Source organism: Lithobates pipiens, unplaced genomic scaffold (assembly GCF_037356315.1).
Source record: "Lithobates pipiens isolate NorthernLeopardFrog02 unplaced genomic scaffold, aLitPip1_a1.2 Scaffold_19, whole genome shotgun sequence".
Taxonomy (NCBI): domain Eukaryota; kingdom Metazoa; phylum Chordata; class Amphibia; order Anura; family Ranidae; genus Lithobates; species Lithobates pipiens.
In genome coordinates this window covers 291217515-291236516 of record NW_027507764.1, presented here as the reverse complement: position 1 = coordinate 291236516, position 19002 = coordinate 291217515, and the positions used below count along the sequence as shown (strand labels likewise).

The following is a 19002-nucleotide window of genomic DNA, read 5'->3' as shown; positions in this document are numbered from 1 at the left end:
TTGATGGTGCTATCTACTCCGCCATAATGGCCCTATACTCCAGGCCGTCGGCTCAGGTACTTGTGGCAGGAGCTTTATCTAAGCCGTTTCAGATTACTAATGGGACGAGACAGGGGTACCCTCTGTCACCCCTGATCTTTAATCTACTAATGGAACCTCTCGCTATCTATTTGAGATCGCATCCACATATTCATGGTGTAAGCATTGGGGGGAGGGAGCACATCATTAGCTTGTTTGCGGATGATATTTTGATGCTCACAGATTTTGAAAACTCTTTAGAAGCGGCCCATCAAGCCCTTTAAGACTTTAACGACATATCATACTACAAAATAAATGCAAGCAAATCTTACATATTGAACTTGGGAGTCCCGAACCACTCCAAGAACATATTGGAACAGAGGTTCCCGTATATATGGTGCCAGGAAGGGATTAAGTACTTAGGTATAACTCTCACTTCCAAAACGGATGGGCTGGTAGCAGCCAACTACATTCCATTGCTAAACGAGCTTGAGGGGAAGTTGAAAGCCATAGCCATGACAGAATTGTCATGGTTGGGAAAATTGGCGGCTTTTAAAATGCAGATTTTGCCTCAAATATTGTATGTCTTTCGAACGCTACCTATAACATTACCTAACTCCTATTTCCAAGCTATACAATCTGTACTGAATAGGTTTGTGTGGCAGGGGAAAAAGGCTAGGTGCGCCTTCGGCAAGATGATCAAACACAAGAGAGCGGTTGGGGTGGGCCACGTTCATATCCAAGACTACTATTTTGCAGCAATCCTGACCCAACTCAGACATTGGACTGTCCCTAATCCCGACCAGAGGAAACTATGGTCGGATATTGAAGAGACACAACTTCCATCGGGTACATTGAAGGATTTCTTACTTACAGCACACTCACATTCTTGTCTGAATGCACGTTTGTCACCTACTATCTTGGCCGCCCTGAGGGCTTGGCTGTACTTTAAAAAACATTGTAGAGGGGCGGGCACTCTCTATCCCCTAAAGTTACCCATATCGGCGATCAGATACCTGATACCGGACATTAATATGAAATCATGGGAAGACCGAGGCATCCATTATCTAGAAGACACTATGGTAGATTCACGTATTCAGCCATTTTCCTCTCTTTCACGGGAATTTAACTTGCCGGAACGGGAGTACTACAGATACTTACAGCTTTCACAGCTCCTTAAGAAAGACACCACCGTACAGTTTTTACTTCCCTTCAATTTGCACCGCTTCTATACAGATAAACAAAACAGCTCAAGGGGGATTTCCATAATTTACATGGGACTTCAGGGAAAAAACCTGTGCGAGAAATTGCACAACATTGAGGCATGGGAAATGGAACTAGGAAAGGTTTTTCTGATAGAGCAATGGGAGAGGGCTTTCAAATTGACACACAGGTCCACTAAAAGCACGAATCTGCGAGAAATGCAACAGAAAATCACACTTAGATGTACTTAACCCCGAGCCGCCTCTCGAAAATTTATCGCACAACATCGTCCGAGTGCTGGAGGAGTTGCGGGGGATATGGTTCCTTGAGTCATATCCTCTGGCACTGTCCTAAACTGGGTCCACTTTGGAAACAAATAGAGCGTGCTATCTACAACATTACAGGAATGCAAGGGAAACTGGATCCAGAGACAGCGATACTCTCGCTTGACCTGGACAAATTTCCTAACACGTACCAAACAGTAGTTTCACACGTGCTGTTGGCTACCAGATTAATTATCCTTAGGCATTGGCGAGATACCGCAGCCCCATCCCTTTTGGAAGTTATGACTACTGTGCACACACATAGCCAATATGAAATGTTGCATTCTTCCACGCTAGGGAAGTATGAGGAAATGAACGAGTTATGGGCTCCATGGCATAAGTGGTACTTGGTATACAGCAATAAGGGTTAGCCCGCCTACACTGGGAGTGAATTAGGGAATAGGTAACGCTACTTTTACCATGACTGACTTAATTGTTTCAAGTTTTGAGTTTTAAGTTGTTATAAAAATTGTTTTCGATAAGTAAACCACTTGATTAATGACAACCTGCAGTCGAATAGGGAGACTTTAGTAATTTTCAAAGTACACTTTGTTAAAATAAGCTCTTCCGCTTCACCTTACAACAGAATGAATCATAGAGGGGGAGTACCCGCTCGGGGGATGCAATCTCCTAAGGGGCTCGTATGGATCCTCCCGGGCGGGTAGGCCCTACATATCATCCAGGCCCTGACGTGTACCTGTTCAGTGCACAGGGGGATGTCACTATTTTGATTAAAAATTGCTATTTGATAGCTGCGGATTTGTATATCCAAATGTAACTAATTGTCAAAGCCTGTACTGACTGTACTTTGTATGTTTTTCTATAAAACTCTAATAAAAATTATTTCAAGTAAAAGAGCTACTGGAATCCAGCAGTTAAATCCAAACCAAAATCTCAAACCAAGCAGTATTCAAATATTACCTATTACATATTTAATCTTAATATTCTGTATTATTCATAGTATTCATAGTATTTGTACTATTATTAAAAGTCATAGTCATTAAAATATAGTCAAATAAATGTTTGCAGGTTGATGAGCAATGTGAAACTCCATGGGCTGGTTTACGAGTTAAAGAGTAAGGGGACCCCTGAACTTGGTTATCTGCTGTTCACACCTATTCACAACACACACACACACACACACACACACACACACACACACACACACACACACACACACACACACACACAGTCAGGGGTGGGCTCAGGCCTCCCTTCTCAAAGCTGGCCGCTCAGCTGTCAGCTAATTGCCAGCTCTTTTTCTTTCCACAGTGACTCACATATTGATGATATCCTGCTCGTCAGTCCTGCCTGCTTAAGCCGTCCAGCCCAGATGATCTCTGCCTTTGCCTTGGTCACATCTCTAGAGATGCTCTCCGGTGTTCCGGTTAATGACTTGCTTGGCTGACATTCCATCTGGCACCAGATCCTGCTTACTATTCTACTATGCTCATCTCTGGCTCCCTGATATTTTGGCTTGTCTGGCTAGCCGTTCAGTTTCCTGAACTTTTGGCTATGTTTTGACTATGTTTACTCTGTTTACCTTTTTATTATTATACAAGTGTGATTTAACTGTACTACACACACACACACACGTGTAGAAGCAGCCCAAATGTTGCTGGGACTTTCATATTAAAATGTAGTGTGCCCTGCAACTAAATGCCATGGGATCATCCTATACTAAAGGTACATCTGTAAAAAGAAAATTTTAAATCTCAATAAACAACCGTTTCAACAGTTTCAACAGTTTAGCCTATAAATGTACCAAAAAATGGTGAATATAAGACAATTTAGTATTTCTTTAAAAGTGGACCATGCATTATAACTGCAACGTCTACTTTATATACATTAGGCCCCCTTCCCAATCATGAATAGCTGTTTAAAAGAAAAAATATGTAGAAAAAAAGTATTTAAAAAAAAATACTGTATCCCCAGATTCTGGCTGTGGTGCCTAGAGGGCAAGATTATAATCCTTTCAGCATGATCCCAGGCAATGTAGAGAATATTTCCAAATCTATGAAAAAGATGCTCTCACACTGTGCCAGGGTATCTTCTCATAGTGTGTGTAATAGTCAGCAGTTTCTATGATCAGTGTAGAAGGTTGGCGCTGTCAACCCCTTACAGTACAGAAGCCAAGAACACGTACAGTAACTGTTTAATAACTACAGGTTTTTTTTTTTTTTTTTTGGAACTTTTTGGAATTTTGGAATACAGTTGTGCTCATAAGTTTAAAAACCCTGACAGAATTTATGATTTCTTGGCTATTTTTCAGAGAATATAAATAACACAAAAACTTTTCTTTCAGTCATGCTTAGTGTATGGCTGAAGCCATTTATTTTTAATCAACTGTTTACTCTTTTTAAAATCATGACAACACAAACTACCCAAATGACCGTGATAAAAAGTTTACATACCCCAGTTCTTAAAGGGATTGTAAAGTAAAATTTTTTTTTTTTTTTAAATAACAAACATGTTATACTTCCCTTCACTGTGCAGCTCGTTTTGCACAGAGTGGCCCCGAACCTGCTCTTCTGGGGTCCCTCGGCGGCTGTCTCTGCTTCCTCCCGCAGGTGCTTCTCACGTTCATGCGAGCTCCCTCGCATTGGTGAGAAGCACCTGCGGGCGCGCTCCCGTGATACAGCCGGCTGCTATAGCCGCTCGCTGTATCACAAGGCCCCGCCCCCCAGCGCGCTGCGTCATTGGATGTGAATGACAGCAGCGCGAGCCAATGGCTGCGCTGCTTTCCATCCATCCACTCCAGCCAATCAGCGGCCAGGCTGAGCGGCGAAGAGGACGGCGGGGGCGAGCGCAGGATTTTCGAGTGGTCAGGTAAGTAGAACGGGGGGACTGGGGGCGCCAGCAGTGTCAGATGTTTTTTCACCTTAATGCATAGAATGCATTAAGGTGAAAAAACATTTACCTTTACAACCCCTTTAATACTGCGTATTACCCCTTTAACATCAATGACAGCTTGAAGTCTTTTGTGATATTTGTGGATGAGGCTCTTTTATCTTCCCAGATGGTAAAGCTGCCTTATTCCTCTTGGCAAAAAGCCTCCAGTTCCTGTAAATTCTTTAGCTGTCTTGCATGAACTGCACGTTTGAGATCTCCCCAGAGTGGCTCAATGATATTGAGGTCAGGAGACAGAGCTGGCCACTCCAGAACCTTCACTTTATTCGGCTGTAGCCAATGACAGGTCAACTTGGCCTTGTGTTTTGGATCACTGTTATGTTGGAATGTCCAAGTACGTCCCATGCACAGCTTCCTGGCTGATGTGCAAATGTTTCTCCAGTATTTTTTGATAACATACTGCATTCATCTTGCCATCAATTTTCAACCAAATTCCCTGTGCCTTTGTATCTCACACATCCCCAAAACATCAGCGATCAACCTCCGAGTTTCACAGTAGGAATGGTGTACCTTTCATCATAGGCATTGTTGACTCCTCTCCAAATGTAGTGTTTATGGTTGTGGCCAAAAAGCAAAATTTTGGTCTCATCATTCCAAATTACTTTGTGCCAGAAGGTTTGAGGCTTGTCTCTGTGCCGTTTGGCATATTGTAAGTGGGATGCTTTGTGGGATTTGCGTAGTAATGGCTTTCTTCTGGCGACTTGACCATGCAGCCAATCTTTCTTCATGTGCCTCCATATTGTGCATCTTGAAACAGCCACACACATATTTTCAAAGAGTCCTGTATTTCACCTGAAGTTATCTGTTTTGTTTTTTTGCATCCCAAACGATTTTCCTGGCAATTGTGGCTGAAATTTTAGTTGATCTACCTGACCGTGGTTTGGTTTCAACAGAACCCCTCATTTTCCACTTCTTGATTTAAGTTGCGTACACACGATCGTAAATCCCGCCAGGAAAAGTCTGATGTGAAGTTTTGGTAGGAAAATTAGACCGTATGTATGCTCCATCAGACTTTTGCTGGCGGAGTTCCCACCAACAAAAGATTGAGAGAAGGTCCTCTATTTTTCGGTCGGAAAAATTTCCTATCTGACAATGCGTTAGTATGCAATTCTGACACGCAAAAAAATCACGCATGCTCAGAATACTGGTAATGGACACAGCACATTCATCATGCTGCAATTTTTTCAATAGTTTAATGCAGCACATTCTCTTCTTCTTTATAATGCTAGTAGAAGAATGAAGTTGTTTTGATGCTCATATTCACACAGAGTTCTCACAAACTTCCTTTTTGTTTTTAAAGCCAGATCTCCATAATAATGTTTACAATTATTTTATTTTTATTTTTTTTTAATCAACTCTTTTTTTGGGATTATATTTTAAATATTTTATAGTGAGCTCCATAATTTTTTTTGTTGTTTTTGTGTGTCAAGTTTCCACAACAACATTATTATCTTGTATTTTTTAACCTCAATGAAGTTGGTTGGTGTCCCTTGTTAGACATTGAATTTTTGAAATGTACCTGTCTACTCACAAACTGTCCTATTTGAAGAAAAACACGTAGCCAAGTATTTTCATATAAAAAAAAATCTATTAATTCTGTCTGAGAACAAAATAAAGAGGAAGGCATTGCTGCAATTTGCAAAAACTTTCTACCCCAGGGTACACATCAACTATTTGAAAATCAAAATTGGTAGCTTGAGAAGTCCATAGAATAGGGAGCATATTGTGGTCCAGGACCCCCAGAGATCAGGAACAGCAGCAGATGACATATGTCCCCAGGCTGTGGTACTATAACAGCCTGTGTCTTTTGTCAGACCAGACTCAACTCAGGCCATCATTTTCTTCTCTTCCCTGCAGCTTTCCTCGAAGTCTGTGGCTCTGGAGGCGGACTTGTGGCAGGAGGAGGAGGATGGGCAAGCGCACATAGGTGCATGTTATCACTCATTTGGCCCCTCAGCCCCTTATGAATGGCCTCATAATAAAAAATAATTTTCTCACACATGAGGCGTTGTCCCTCCTCCATTTTCTGCAATTTTGCAGCTATATAGCAGCCATAGGCCTCTTCAGAGGGGGGGGGGGGGGGGGGTTTAAGGTCGTATTATCCTCCTTAATGAGGCCCAGTGCTGCCTCCTCCACGTCACTCCCCTTCCTGGCCCTTTTTGTTGTAAGGTGGAGGTAAGGCACCTGGGATTGAGTGAGGCTACCGGGCTATGCCAACTCCTGGCTGACACATTCCAGAGCCTCGTCCTGGCTAAGGTCTTCCCCGTTTATGAAAAAGGGACATAGTTTTAGTTTTTGCTTCAATCACACACAATTTTCAGCTCATGACTGTTGCAAATTGAATGTTACCAAATAGAAAAGACTATCATTCTGACCCCAGCATTTTTCATTCTTGTCACATTCATTTTTGGCCCCTATTGTCTACTGATATGTCAAACACTTTTTGTTCAATTATTAATTTGTTAGAAATAATAACATCTAGTTAACAATTATTTTCAGACAATAAATATTTTAAAAAATACTATACCTGGCTCCAGCTGGGCTCCTCAACTTCTTCCAGGAAGGCCCAGGTTGGTCATCAAAAGCCTTAGCTGGGGTTGAGGGAAGGGTTGATGGAAGTGTAGAAAGGGATTCCCTGCCTTCAACCTGGCCTTCCAGAAACCAAATCCTGTTGTAGTACCACAGACTGCAAACATATACATCCTCTGTTGCTGCTCCTGATCTCAAAGAAGCCTGGAACTTATTAAGCTCCCTCCTATACGTGCTTCTCAAGCTACCAATTTTCTTCTACACACACTTGATGTCTGCATCAGGGACCTGTGTCTTCACAAGTTTCAGCAGTTTCTCCAGCGATGACTTCCTAGCTGGTTCATTGCGATATAAGGGGTTTTTAACCTCCCACAAATTTCACATATCCCTGTATTTGTCGATGAATTGGCCCATGAATTCAGGGTCTTTGAATTGTTTAATTGTTTGAAAGACAAAACACAAGACCAAAACACTAATATCAGGCTAAACTCTCCTAATCTTATCCCAATAAAGGCCTCAATCTAGAATCAGTATAGGCCACTGATGTCCCAAGTTAAAATGTTACCTTTGTTAGAACGTTCGTCATCTTTCCTCCGCACACAGAACATACACGTGTTAATTTTATATACACTGCGCTTGTGCGAAACTCCATCTGCATCGCCAGGCCCCTGACGCCTGACGCTCTTTCTAGAATATTCCCCACCCCTTCTTTTTCATTGCAGTGGGAGAGGAACATGGCGGAGCAGGTGCTTAATAGCAGTAACGAGGAGGAAAGCCCAGAGCAAGAAACGTCACGATCCCGGAGGAGATTTAAGGTTAAGATTTAACATATCCTTTGGTGAGATGTTGGAAATCTTGAAGAGGGCGGACTATAATGGGAAGTATGGACTGTACCTAAACACAAATGCGAGACAGGCCAAGATCATGACTAAAGTTGTGAAGAGTCTGCAGCGGAATTTTGGGGCACGACGATCCAAGGAGCAATTGAGGTAACGCTGGTCAGACCTGAAATTGAGGGAGCCGGATTGGTACAGAAGGATCAAGAGAGTTCTTCTAAAAAGTAAGTAGTTGTCGTGTGTTCCTATTATTATTCCTGGCATGCTTCTCCATGTGCTTTTCTTTACTCTTGTACAGTTTAAAATGGCTACTTTCATGTTCGTGGGCAGAGTAATCGGTCATATGAAACATTGACAACTAAATACGTTTTTGGCAGGTACAGGGTTAACTACATTTGGTCATGCTAATTTGTATTTAAAGAAGTTTAGGACATTGTTGTCTAGATGTGCTGACACATCTGGATTCAGGAGCACTAGTGTGGGACACCAGAACTTTTTAAAGGTGTCTCACACAGGTGCTCCAATGGATACTTGGGGTGTCTCCAGGTGTGAAACTTGCCACAAAAGGTACGTTTTCCAGCTTTGTTAAAGGAAAAAAAATCATGTCTTCAGCTTGGAACTATGCCAAAACAGACAACTGTACCCCACTTCCAAGCAATGTTTCATATTCCTATTTTTGGCCTCAAATATCTGCGTGCCAAGTATATATACCTTTTGTTTCATTCTCATAGGGGAGAAAAGACTCAGGATGTTGGAGGACACCAGGGACCCCCCACCTCTGAAAGAAGGGGAGCAGAGGACACAACAACCTCAGGATGTGGAGGAAGGAGAGGTGGAAGAAGTGGTTGAATTTGTCAGCACAACAGGCCAGTGTCTGACACCACATATTCAGGTAATATATGGATGCCTGCACATTTATAATACATGGTGTGTTTTTTTTATTTTAGGCGATGTGCATGTTGTGGACAAAATCTCCTCATTTCACCACTGAAAGTGCACAAATAATAATCCAGGACATAATTGTGTGTTGTCGGGATTTAGACTTCATAAAGGAAAAAACCAAGGAGAACAAAAAATGAACATGACTGATGCATCTAAATCCAAAAATTGGTACAGCTTTTCTTTTTTTTTTTAAGAATATTCAACGAAAAACTTTTAATACAGTTTAAAAGCCAAATTTGGAAGATGCACACAGTGTGCTAACATTTACTATCTGCCATCAGGGGATTTCAATGTATGCGTTTTGTGGGTGCAACCACAAACCCAACTCTAGTAGGTGAGAGGAAGTGGTTGCACCCCCAAAACACATCCATTGATCCCCCATGATGGCAGAGAGCACATGTTGACATTAGGCATGGGATCAGGAGGGAAATCCCCAGTTTGACTCCCAATTTGTGTGCATCTTCTAAATTTGGCTTTTACAGGGGTGACATCACCCCATCTGATGAAGGCAAGATCAAGACACTTTTGACACTATAATGTCTGCTATTGCCTTCATTATTACTATGTTGAACTTTGTAAGTTCCAGAGTTGTGTATGTTATGTTTGCAAGCATGCCTGTTTATAATTTAAAAAAAGAAATCACGGTAAAACTTTTAAAAAAAACAATATTTTTTTTACCCCAAAATGTTTTATAACACACGTGCATGGCGTAAAAGGCTTTCTACTCAAGAATGTGTGGCTTCTTCTTTCAATGCTCAATACCACTTTTGTTGTATTAAGTTAGTGTTTACAGAGACAATGGGCGTTATTTAAATAATGGAAAAACAACTTGGCACTACAAGTGCACTAGGAGAACTAGGAGACCGCTAAAAGAAGCAGTAAATCAAAATCAAGATTTTATCATATCAATTTTTTGTATTTTGAAAATATTAAAAATATAATTTTTTGTACTCACCATAAAATCATTTTCTCTGTAGTTCACTGACTGACAGAGCTCCTTTCTTAGACCATTGGGTTATTATGTCCCCTTCAGGAGAGGACTAGGCAGAACATGTTATAGCAAAACTAGAACTTTCTAGTTCCTCCCAAGGGGCAGTCCCTTAGGTAACAACCCCCCAGCCTGACTCCTGCAGCTTCAGTACGACAGCAAGCAGTATAATGTAAAAAATAGGAGGGGAGGGTGCTGTGTCAGTCGGTGAACTACAGAGAAAAGGATTTTAGGGTGAGTACAAAAAATTCTATTTTCTCTTACGTTCACCAACTGACACAGCTCCTTTCTTAGACCATTGGGACGTCCCCCAAGCAGTGCCAAAACGAGGGGTGGGAAACAGCATAAAACTTTACCCACAATGGCATGTGGGAACCAGTATAAAACTTCACCCACAAAAAAAAACTAAAAAAAAAAAAAAAAAAAAAATGTGGGAACAGCAAATAACTTTTTTCCCACAAAAAAAACAGAGTGCTCCTCAATCTGGGAGTCACTACCTTACAAACCGCCTCAAAACTTGTGGTAACAAATGCAACAGTGCATTTACTAAAAGATTCTGTGTTTATCACCAATAAATTTGTTTTAGTGCAATTGCAAATTACACAGCCGCCTTCTAAACTTTGCGGCCAAAACAGGCATCAGCCGATGCACCGACATCTACCTTGCAGAATTTTGTAAAGGTGTGAGCGATAGACGCTTGATGTCGGAAGGCCCAAGATGTTCCAATTGCCCTGGTGGAGTGGACCGTGACCGTAAAGGGGGGCACCTTCCCCTTCAAGGCATAGGCCTGTACTACAATTTGTCTGATCCACCTGGAAATGGTGGCCGACGAGACCGTCATGCCTTTTTTCGGACCAGCCACTGAAACAAACAAGGATTCTGACTTCTGAAACGGAAGCCATAGCAGACAAATACACCCTCAGAGCCCGGACCACGTCCAAGGAATGGAGGGCCCCAGCTAGGTGTGCCTGTGTCAGCTCCCAGATGCTTATGTGAGAAAAACGCGCTTTGCTGAGCCCCACTGTACAGCGCTGAATATGAAAAACGTGTTCAGACGTCAACAAAATGGCCGCCGAGCGTCTAGTATAAAGGACATAATCACAGGGAAAATGGCTGCCGAACTAGTAAAATGGAGTCAGAGCATGCTGCTCCCTGGTCACACCATAAATGGGCACCGAATGCTGTATACAATGAGGGACAGTTAAAACAGGCAGAGAAAATGACGGTAAACAGCGTTACTGTGATCAGCAGACAAAGCCTCCAGACACCAGGGGAGAGACCTACAGACATCCAGGGCACAGCTACCCAGCTCAGTCCCCACCCCAGATGAGAGCCCCCCCCCCCCCAGAGAGCCCCTGTCTATGGTACACACATCACTCAGCAACCCATGCAGCACCCCCCTTGGTGAAGGGGGGAGGGAAGATAGGGACAGGCAGAGAAGAGAGGGAGGTAAGGGACCCCCAAATCGACCTCCAAGGGAATGCCCAGCTGCTCAGCCCCACCAAGGCAGGGAGAGCTGTTCTTACCAGTCCTGAAGAGCTGGGGAACATTCCATCACAACCACTCTCCGATCAGTATGGGGTGGCTGCTGGCCCGGCACACTGTGACGCAGACATCAGTAGCCCGGTCATATGTGTGCCCAGGGGCATTACACCCACCGGCCGCCCCCTGGAGCATGGTTGTGGCTGACCCAGCGCGAACCCATGTCATTTTTTTTTTTTTTATTTGATGTGGAGTTCTCATTCAAAATCATCAGAGCACAAGTCGCGTGCCAAAGTCAGATCGCCGTCTTGACTGATCCGACTTTGCCACTTGACTTGTGATCTGACTTCAGTGACATTTAATGGGCTGAAGTAGAATCAAAGTCGGACCAAAGTAGTGTAGGGAGCATTTTCAAAGTTGGACCGACTTGTCGGACCACATTAAGATGGCTCTCATAAGGAAACATTGATTTTCACATGTAATGCGACATGAGCTCCCAATGTCGAAGCGTTTGTCGTACCAGTGTGAACCCGGCCATTATATATATATATATATATATATATATATATATATATATATATATATATATATATATATATATATAGACACACACACACACACACACACACATATATACACACACACTAATTAGAAGAAAACAGATCAGATCACAGGTTAGGATGGTTACCTTTTATAGCCATTCAAACCCCCCTGTGTTAACTTGTGTGCATGTTATCGGGCCAAAATCACCAGGGTATGTAAACTTTTAAACAGGGTAGTTTGTGTTGTCATTATGATTAAAAAAAGAGTAAAACACAGTTGATTAATAATAAATGGCTTCAGCCAAACACTTAGCATGAGTGAAAGAAACGTGTTTGTGTTATTCATATTCTCTGAAAAATGGCTAAGAAATCATAAATTCTGCCAGGGTATGCAAACTTATGAGCACAACTGTATAAGATGACCTTTCAATTTGCTACAAGATGTGTTTAAGGGCACGATTAAAACAACACCTTTACGGTCTTTTTTTCTACCCGATACAAGTTTGTAGACCAGGAATGCTGACTTTACACTGACCCTGTTCTGCAGGCTAGAAAGCACTGAAAATCCAGACAGCCAGGCAACTAGTATTCTTGAGACAATGTCAGAAATTGCAGCTGCTGTAATTTCCTCTGCAAAGGTCTTACCTGAAGCTATATTTCTTTAGTAGGAGTTAAAAGGCACAGAATATCTGTCACCCCACCCCCATCCAATCTTTACTTGAATCACTTCCTGAGACATGTACATTCCTATGCGTAAATATTAAAGGAAGGCTTGTCACACAAACTAACCAAGCATTGCCTTTTAACCTACAGCATAGTAGGTTAAGCAAGCAATTTTGAACTAATGTACACAAGGCACCCTTATTAACCCACTTGATTTCACGGTGGACACACAATTAACGGTGGATTGTCAAGTCCAGATTAAGATTCTCCTTGGACCAGGGGGGCGCATGCGCAGAGCTCATCATGGCGGACGCAATCCACTAGAGCTCCGTACTCACCGCTGCGATACCGGGATCTTTACATCATTCATAATATTGCAACCGGTTCCACACCTAGCGGAAAACCTCGGGCATTAAACCGCCCACCTCCCGGGATGGTTCTAACGGGACAAAGAGGGAAGCAGAAGTCGAAACCTATCAAAGAAGCCCTAGCACGCGCTTCCTCCAAGATGGCGGCGAAAGCCCTTACTGCCTCACAGCAGCTCAGCCTTCCCCAGAACCATGGAAGCAGCGGCAAAGAAGACGGAGAAGGGCTGGAGCCTCTGGCTTCTCCTACAATACAAGCCTCAGGTATGTCACAGGCTGACTTCTTAGCACATATGGACCTGATGCTCAAAAAAGCCCTAAAAGCTACATCTGACCAGATAACTGATCGACTGACCCGTGAGATACGTGAACTAGGCCAGCGCACAGCCGACCTAGAAACTAGGGCCAACAACACTGAACTCAGCCTGCGCGAATTGGCACAAGAGCAGGAGGCCCTTAGGGAAGAGAATGCCGCTCTACTCTCCCGTCTCGAGGACGCGGAGAATCGTTCTCGGAGGTTGAATCTGCGCCTGAGGGGGATCCCCGAATCAATAGATGATCTCCAATCTTTTTCGACAGCCCTGTTCCAAGAACTGTCTCCCTCCATACCGATCGAAAGATTGGAATTCGATCGAATCCACAGGGCACTCACTAGACGCCAAGCTGACGGTCCTGCATGGGATATAATCATTAAAATTCATTACTTCCGAACAAAAGAACAGCTCATAGCTGCAGCCCGCAATAAAAATGACCTCCAGTTTCAAGGACACGCATACCAGCTATATACAGACTTGGCCCCGCTAACCATAGCGAAGCGACGTTCCATGAAGCCACAATTACAAATTCTCCAGCAACACCAAATCAAATATGCTTGGCGGTTTCCATTTGCCCTCTATTTCTCGTATCAGGGGCAACAACACACCTGCTCGACACCAGCGACCCTCCAGACGCTCTTGGAAAACCTCCAGCTAGCTCCATCAGCCCCACCTATTTCAGCCGACGCCGTGATGCCTCGAACCCCTGCAAGGGTTGCACCTCACCCGTACGTAGCCACTCCAAGGAGAAGTCAACATGATCTCTTGGGCCCATCCTCGATTCGACGCGGCACACCTAGACGTCCATCCAGTTTGGGCTTTTCCAGCCCCAAAGTATTTATACCTTGCTGAACTTCTTTGTCCAGTTACTTATTTTCTTTCCCACGTCCTCCTAGCCGTACCCTGGCTTGCCCCGGGAATTGAGCTACTTATCGCCATGAACCTAACCATACTGTCCCTGTTGGACACTGAGCATGGCACTCCCTGGATGTTCCAATTTTTCTTGGGGATCCTTGACTTTTTATTATGAGACGACTCCCCCCCCCCCTTTTTTTTTTTTTGTAGCTATACACTGGTAGCTAACTAACCCTCACTCTTATATATATATTTTTGCGTCATTACTGTTGCATGTCTCCAACCTGGTGTCCAATATTATTCTGTGATGCGCTTCTCTATAGGTTAACTGATGGTAAAGTAACTTTTATTGTCTGTCTTTACACTCTGATCCCTCACTACCACTTACCTCGCTTCTCTCTTGATTCCCTTCCTTCTCGACTATATTGAGCCAGTATATCACCAGCTGTTTAGGTCATTTTGTGTGTTACAACTGAACGTTGGTTATTAATCCTACCAATACAATCAAAGTCTTATATTTGTGTTATTCTAGCAGTTTTCACAAGAACTGGCAATTTGGCCCGAACTAGCATGTTGCCAACTCGGTGCCAAATCTCGCCTTGAGAGCTAGCTGGTCGCAAAATAGCATTAGATTAGGATACCTATGCTATATGCATTTATATCTTTACCCATAGTCATTCTATCTTTGCCCTAATCCATCCTCCCTCCTATTTTCTCCCCCCCCCACACCTTACCTTTCCCTATCCTTATCCTTGCCCTTTACCCCCCTGTCTTTTTATTTGATTTTCCATTACCCCTCAAACTCCGTTTATTCCCAACAAGATCAACATATCCCCTATTTGGTATCCCTAACGTTTTGCTATCTTTCTTTTGAGATATGCTAGATCTAGTTTATTTGGGAATCGTGTTATTTTATAGCAGATACATACTGATAGCAAATGTTTATGTGTACTTGTCTGGTTCGCAGCGGTGAGCTGTCACTGCTCCCCCCACGATGATGCGACCACCGGTTGACTGGCTAGTTGACGGGTTGGTAGTCGCACCCCGATTGGACGGTCCGTATTATTCCGCTCCGTGCAACGTTTTTCATCTTTTCTCTCCACTACTACTTCTCTTTGCTCTCTTTTCTAATCTCAATCTCTCTCCACCTTTTCTCTTCTATTCTTTTCTTTCACCTTGGTCGGTCGGTCCGCGCGGTCCTGGAGCCGCTATCGTTTGCTCCCTTACGTAATTCCCTATGGCCCCCTTGAACATTTTGACCCTAAATGTGAAAGGGCTTAATTCCCCTAATAAACGAGTCAAAGCTTTTAGAACTTTTCTCTCACTGAAAGCTAAAGTAGTTGCTCTACAAGAAACTAATTTTGCCGCCAACGCCACACCAACATTTTTTAATGCTAAATTTCCCCAAGTCTATACCGCTTCTTCCACCACAAAGCATAGGGGAGTCCTTTTAGCCTTCCATCACTCACTATTGTTCTCCTTAAAATCTGAAATCAGAGACCCTGGGGGCCGTTATTTATTAGTCACTGGACATATGCAGGACATGGAGGTTACTTTCGTGTCCTCCTATGCCCCCAACACTAATCCTAACCCCTTTTTTTCGCATTTACTACAGATAATCAAAACACATGCTAAAGAAGCATTATTCATATGTGGGGATACCAATTTAGCTTTGCATCCGCACTTAGACAGGACCCCATATGCACCAGAACACCTTTCTCTCTCGAAACGACTGTGTGCTCAGCTCGCACACGCAGCGCTTATCGACACATGGAGGGAATGTAATCCCCTCAAGAAAAATTTTACTTTTTATTCGAACCCACATAAATCCTTCTCGAGAATAGACCACATCTTTATCCCGATAACTGCGGCTCCCACTCTCACATTCACCCGATAACCTGGTCAGATCACTGCGCACTGCTTACGACAGTATCCTCCATTATCTCACGAAACTCACGACAGAACTTGGTGTTTGAGTGAAACTCTTCTTTCTAACCAATCTTATTGCTTAGACATCCAAATAGCTCTTAATGACTATGTATCCAACAATAGCACACCAGGCATATCCCCTACTCTACTCTGGGAGGCCCACAAACCAGTTATTCGAGGCACCTGCATCTCGGTATCATCCCATCTCAAAAGAATTAGACAAGCCCAGCTACTTCAACTTGAAGGTGATTTTCAACGTAATTTTCTCCAATTTCAATCCGTCCCCTCAGAGGCCAACAAAGTTGCTCTAGACAAAACCAAACTAGCCTTAGATCTTTTGCTAGCTCAAGAAGCAGATAAGACAATCCGAAAATCGGCCCATACAGTCTACTCCAAAGCAAATAAACCTGATACCTTCCTTGCTATGCGATTACGGCAACCTGAAAGATCCTTCAAACCCATTAAACTTCGGTTAGCAGAGGGCGGTCTGACTAGTAACCCTATTAAAATCCTATCAGAATTTAGTACCCGGTTGGCTAAACTGTATGAACCCGGCACCCCTTTCTCTAGCGCTCGAGCTGACTCTCTCCTCCATAGGACAACCCTTCCTCATCTCTCAGCCACAGACCGCGAGTCAATCGAAGCACCTATTTCCAATATAGAAGTTCTTGCAGCTATCAAATCCCTCAAGCCTCATAAAAGGCCCGGCCCAGATGGGCTGCCGGCGACTTATTATAAGAAATTTGCTTACATACTCTCTCCTCTTCTCACTAGCTCCTTTAATTCCCTCCTTCGGCAGCATTCCTTTGGCAGGGATGCGTTAACGGCCATTATAACGATGATCCCTAAACCGAACTCAGATTGCACTTTATGGTCCAACTTTAGACCAATATCATTACTCAACACCGATGTCAAAATTTTAGCTAAAGTGCTGGCGCTTCGCCTGAACCCACTAATAGGGAAGTTGGTGCATAAAGATCAGGTGGGGTTCATCCCTAGGAGACAGGCCAGCGATAACGTTCGGAGGTTTGTTCTGTTGCAACATATTGCTAGAGCCCGCAAAATTCCCATGCACTTGCTCTCGTTGGACATACGCAAAGCATTCGACACAGTATCGTGGCCCTACCTCCAGTATATACTATGTCACTGGGGGTTTGGTCCTCACTTCCTTAGCTGGATTGAGGCCCTGTACACCCAACCTCGTGCATACGTGAGGTACGCGGTTCACAGATCTGAATATTTTCCTATCCAACGAGGAACAAGACAGGGTTGCCCCCTCTCCCCCCTGTTTGCGTTAGCTATTGAGCCTCTGGCTGCACTAATTAGAGCTGATCCAAGCATCAGGGGATTGGAAATAGCGAATACAACCCATAAGATATGTATGTTTGCAGATGATGCCCTTCTGTTCGTTACGGCTCCGCATACCACTTTGCCCAACCTATGCAAATTGCTGGAAAAATTTACCGAAATTTCAGGTTTGGAAGTCAATCAAGCCAAGTCTAGGGCCCTTGACGTCTCTCTGCCGGGAGATGTGCTTAGTCTCCTCCGTAATAATTTTTCCTTCCAATGGTCCACATCCTCCATCCCATACCTAGGTATCCACTTAACGAAAGACCCCTCGTACCTTTTCCAATACAACCATCTCCCTCTATTGCGGAAGATGACTAACCTTTTGGCCGCCTGGCAGCCGCTCTGTGTTTCGTGGCTAGGTCGAATAGCTGCAGTCAAAATGACACTGCTGCCTAAACTACTTTATTTATATCGGGTCCTCCCGATCCAAATCCCACCCTATTTCCACCGCCTTGTGCAGGGTAAAGTATTTAAATATATTTGGGGAGCTACTAGACCCAGGGTCTCTAAATCTACTCTTTATCGTCACAAAGGGCAGGGCGGTCTAGGTGTGCCCAATTTTCGCTATTACTATTATGCAGCTCAGCTGGCTCAACTCACCTTATATCATGCGAAAACGGAAATACCGCTATGGGTTAGTCTAGAGGCCGTGGACGCTCACCCTATAACCATATCTAATCTCCTATGGCTCTCCCCCACACAGAGGCAAACCCACCAATCTGGTTACGTTACACTCCCTCAGAGTCTGGGACATGACCCACAAGTCCTTTCGGCTCAAATCTCAGCACCTACCTTTACTCTCCATTTTTGGGCACCCATCATTCGCCCCGGCCTTCTCCGAGCCAGGCCGGTTCGCGGCGTGGTCTCGGGTAGGCCTGGACCGAATTTGTACCTTAACGAATAATGGACGGATCAAGGCTTTCCCCATTTTACAAGCCCAATCTCACATTACCAATGGGGAATGTTTCCGCTACCTACAAATTGCCCATTTTGTTAATTCGTTACCCAAACCCGATAACGCACATGACTACATGTCAACCTACGAGAAAATATGTGATACTGACCCACACGCCCCTGGTATTATCTCTCTATTATATTCCCCCCGCACCCCTCCCACCTTACGCCACCAGATGGTCCGCAGACCTCAATATAGAACTAGATGCTGATTCATGGACTATGATCTGGGCCAACACAAGTAAAGCCTCCCAAAACGTTATTGCCTCAGAAGCAAATTTTAAAGTTCTCATGCGGTGGTACCTGGTCCCGGCAAGAATAGAGGGTTGTAGTGAAGCAGGCACTCATCTCCATATCTGGTGGACGTGCCGGGTTGTCCAACAGTTTTGGGCAACGACGTTCCAGATGACGTCAGTACTCTTGGGGGACCCCTTGTCACCTGACCCGACTTTGGCCCTACTTAACCTCACGCCCCCCGAAATTGTACTCGAAGTCAGCTATCCCTATTTCTCCAGCTAACCACAGCGGCTAAACAAATGATTGCTAGAGCCTGGAAGACCCCGACACTCCCTGTAGCGGAACTTAAGAACAGGTTCACACAGGCCATGATCCATTGCAAGATTGAAGCAAAAGTTTTAGACCGTATGCCCCAATTCCATAGGGTTTGGCAACCATGGATTCGACATTTTCTGCCCCCTGATTTAGATCCCAACCTCTTAGAACCCTGAGCTACTCTTTAAGATAAGACCACCTCCAACGCATGGCGGCCTGGGTACGTGCGGGCCGATTGACCAATTTT

At 43.9% G+C, this 19002-nt stretch overlaps 1 protein-coding gene across 1 annotated transcript in view; it reads right to left on the bottom strand.

The window, feature by feature from the left end:
* The window catches only part of ELP2 (elongator acetyltransferase complex subunit 2), a 373658-nt gene that overhangs the window by 107978 nt on the left and 246678 nt on the right, over nt 1–19002 (bottom strand). The window lies entirely within an intron of this gene.